Genomic DNA, 4,712 nt, shown 5'->3' with positions numbered 1-4,712 from the left:
TCTCTTTTGAGATATAGAAGAGAGAAGCAAGCAGATAGACATGGGGACCTCATACCACCAAGAAAGCTGTGCTGGGAGCAGAGAGTGTCCTTTGGACCCGGGGCTTCTGCGCAGAGAAACTCCTAGTCCAGGGAAAGATTGATGACGATGACATTCCTCCAGAGCTGCAAGAGTGAGAAAGCCTTCCCCTGGAGCTGGTGACCTGAATTTGGACTTACAGCCTACTAGACTGTGAGAGAATAAACATCTGTTTGTTGCAGCCATCCACTTGTGGTATTTCTGTTATAGCAGCACTAGATGACTAAGACACCCCATAACTACTACCATCAACATACCCCTTATTTCAGAAGATACCCAGGTATACTGGCCTATGGGGAAAAAAAAAAATTCTATCAAAATTCTTAAACTTAAATGAGAGCATCTTAACAGGCAAGTTAGGAAAGCTCCTAATTAAAACAAGAAACTCTTAGTCATCATCCCCAAACAGGTGGTTATATAATAACTCACCCTCTTCATCAACACTACCAGTCAGTGCAGCTCTTGGCCTCACGAATCAAATATATTTTTGAACACTTTGTATCGCTAACATCTTCCTCAAGTTGAGCTTCAGTTTTTCAACCTAAAGCTTCCACACTTCACTCCATTTTTTTTCTTTTAGTGCCTTTGAAACTATATTGAATAAATCTAAGTTACCGTCTACGAGACAGTGCTTTACATATGTCACATAAACACTTTCCCTCCTCACCCTTTACATATCTATAAGAATCATCTTCCCCAAGTTAAATGGTCTTCATTCTTTCAAATCTTTCTCATCTAATTTTAACTGTAAAGTGTCTAGTATTCAGAAAACCAGTGTGGGGGTTTTAGTTTTGCTTCTGATCTACTCTTAATCCAAAATTGTAGATTTGCATTTGATTTTTTTGGATCTAAGTGCTAGACTTTATTACTAATGATTTTACCACATTTAGGATAAAATGTCTGCAAAATTTTACTATTTCCTTTTGAATATTGCTTTTATCTTCCAAAATATTAGCTATAGCTACAATTTTTGTTACACGCATAGATTTTATTCATCAGCTTTCTCTGTATTTCAAGCTGTTGATAACATGCTGAGTAGAACAGAGAACCAATATAACTGAGAACCAAGATAAATCATACCACTAGAAATCTTTCATTTCAATTTGCAAGGACTCATTAATCTCTCCAGATAAGCTGTTAAAACTTGGGAGGTAAAACTTTGTATTTTTCTATTTATTAATGAATTCAACAAATATTTGTCGAATGTTTATGTGCTAGGTACTCTTCTAAGAATGGAATGTCTGATAGCAAGACATAATTTGCAATGTGAAGGAGTTTGTTTGTGGTGCCATGGGATAGGCAGAAAATTAAATACATAAATTCTCATTCCATGATCAATGCTATCATTGAGAAATACATAAAACTGAATTTCACTGAGTATCCTATTAAGCTGCAGATAATAAAAACTCAACTATAATGGTTTAAACAATTAAAAGATTAGCTTTTTTTTTTTTACATATAAGAAGTCAGTTGCTAGGTTGGTTCAGCAATTTGACAACATCAGAAACCAGGTCTTTGTGAGTCTCTTGCCATTTTCATTATTTTCACAAGATTGCTAGTGCAGCTTCAGCCATTAAGTTTGTGTTCAATGCCAGAAGAATGGGGTGGGAAAAGGAGGGATCCTGCTTCAGGAAAACAAAAGCTTTTCCCATATCAAAATTTAGGTTAATATCTCCTTGTCAAGAGCCATGTCATATGACAATTGCCAACTAAAAGTAGAAAGGAAGAAGGGAGTTGAAATGGGGTTGGCTGAGCTTACTAACAGTGTCTACTTCATGTTTGGCAAATGAGATGTGGCACTTACCTCCACCTGAGTGACAGGTAAGGCTTAGAGAAGACCTTATAGAGTTGCTGAACTGAATCATGAAAACATGAATGGGAGTTTTCCAGGTGCACAATGGGTAAGGGTGAGATGAGCAGAGATTAATGTAGGAGAAAATGTAACAATATTTGCAAATGCAGAAAGATATGAGAGAAAAGGCTGTGTTGGTAAAGGTGAATTTGACAGAGTGACAGGATATAAGCCTGTGTCTTCTTCCTTTCTAGTTTTGCACATGACACGGTCTTTTCAGATTTAATGTTGGTCACAGAGAGTGCAAGTGGATTGCCCTTGATCCCAGCCCCTAGACATTGATTAGTCAAATTAGCATCTCTTCCTTCATTCTTTGGAAAGGCTATGAAGGGTACTAGAAGAGGTAAGCATGGCCTGAGGAGAGCTTAGCAGTGCCATCTCTCCCCCATATCGCATCATTTTTAATACTCTCTTTCTCTATAACTAATAATAGTTTAGTCAAGTTTCAACCACAGAAATTTGTCTTCCTTAGGACAAGAGCTCTTTTTGTAGCCTCTTGAGCCTAGTGAAGGAGCCCTGGTGGTACAGTAGTGAAATAATTGGCTGCCAAATGAAAGGTCAACTGTTCAAACCCACCAGTTACTCCATGGGAGAAATATGTGGCAGTCTGCTTCCATAAAGATTTACAGCCTTTTGGACCCTGTAGGGCAATGTTGCTCTGTCATATAGGGTCTCAGTGAGTCAGAATCGACTCGACAGCAAAAGGTGTGTGCATAGGGTCACTATGAGTTGAAATAGACTTGATGCCAATGAGTTGGGTTTGGTTTTGAGCCTAGTGAGGTGAAAAATTAAATTTTTGCCCACCATGTCTCTGAAATATGTCAGAATTGATAGCAACTGGCAGTTCTACCATATCTAGCCCATCAAAAACAAAAAAACAAAAAACCAAACCCGTTGCCATCAAGTTGAATCTGACTCATAGTGCACCTATAGAACAGAGTAGAACAGCCCCATTGGGTTTCCATGGAGTGACTGATGGATTCCAACTGCCAACCTTTGGGTTAGCGGCCGAGCTCTTAACCACTGTGCCACAAGGGCGCCTACCCAGCACATAGTAAGCACTTAATGTAGTAGTCTCCCTTATCTACAGTTTCATTTTCACCAGTTTCAGCTACCTGCAGTCAACTGAGGTCTGAAAATATTAAATGGGACATTCCAGAAATAAGCAATTTATAAGTTTTAAATTGTGTGCCATTTTGAGTAGTGTGATGAAATCTCGCACCGTCCTGTTCAGTCCTTCCAGGGATGTGAATCATTCCTTTGTCCAGTGTATCCATGCTGTATACCTACCCATCTCAGTTATCAGATTGACTGGTGTGGTATCTCAGTGCTTGTGTTCAAGTAACCCTTGTTTTACTTAATAATGTCCCCAAAGTGCAAGAGTAGTGATGCTGGTAAAAGAGAAGCTGTAAAGTGCCTCCTTTAAGGAACTAAAAAAATATATAGTATAATAAGGAAAGAGAAAAACATAGTATATATAGGGTTCAGTATTATTCATGGTTTTAGGCAACCATGGGGGTCTTGGAACATGTTGGAACATATCCCCCGAGGATAATAGGGATTACTGTATTTATTTGCCATATGTATAAATGAATACTCTCTAGCAATATGAGAGTCCTGAACCAGGATCAGCCGGATTAACAGTTTGCCCTCATACTTGGGTGAGGTGCATTTGCTCTTAAAAAAAAAAAATAAGTGTACTGAATGTTTAATGAGAAACTATTTGTTCTGTAAACCTTCATCTAAAATACAATAAAAATATATAGCTATATATTAAAAAAACAAAAAGGAAGAAAAGAAACCTTGCAAAAGAGGACCTTCTTTACAAATGTGAAATAAATTTCTTACTCTATATGAATTTTCAAATAAAGGATACTAAGTGGACAATGTCCAAAAAATAAAAAAAAAAATCTGAAGAAAATGCAGTACTTAGTTTTGATATCAGTATTTCTTATAGCATCTCTAAATATAAGACAGGTGTGTAATTTATAATTAATTTAGTTAAATGATTCTACCAGAAGTCCGGAAACTACAATTCACATATTCAGGTGTAGATACTCTGACTTAATCCAAGCCAAAAACAAAGAAACCAAAAACAAAACCTGGAATATCTAGATGACACCTAGAAGATACAGATAGTCCGACACATGACAGGGTTCCTTTCCAACTACTCCCTCTTAAGTGGGTTCTAAGTCTAAAATCTCTTTTTTTTAGTTTTCATTATTATTGCCTTTTATTGCCGGTATCTTTACATATCCAATCTTTATTTGTTTAGGGGGGTTGGAAACATTACCTTTAAACTTACAGATATATTTTAGTACATACGTACATGCATAAAAAATACAGAAATCATAATAATTTACTCTGATGATGAAGAAGAGTTGGATGACATTGGCATTTTGTCACTTGTGGAAGGTTCTGACTCATCTGCATTATCCCTGGAACTGGGGATGACATTTCCAGCCAGAGTATTAGTGAGAGTTGTCTGCATGGTCCTTTTCTTTTTTTCCTTATATATTTCCCTGTAACATCTCACTGCTTCCTGAATCTGCCTATCGACTCTAGCAAAGCTATCAGCATTTGGGTCTATGTTTTCAAGCAACTGCACCCTGGATTTAGTTTAGAAAAGTAAATCTATATGGCAGTAAATCATAAAATTGAACACCTGTGAGTGAACAACTGAAAATGATAACATCAGCAAATTATGTTCTTCAACAGTGTATGTAGTACATATTACTAAAGATAAGATATACCAAAAAAAAAGAAAAACATTGTAAGTGTG

Source organism: Trichechus manatus, unplaced genomic scaffold, assembly GCF_000243295.1.
Source record: "Trichechus manatus latirostris isolate Lorelei unplaced genomic scaffold, TriManLat1.0 scaffold00139, whole genome shotgun sequence".
NCBI classification, from domain to species: domain Eukaryota; kingdom Metazoa; phylum Chordata; class Mammalia; order Sirenia; family Trichechidae; genus Trichechus; species Trichechus manatus.
Note: the sequence above shows the minus strand (reverse complement) of the source record.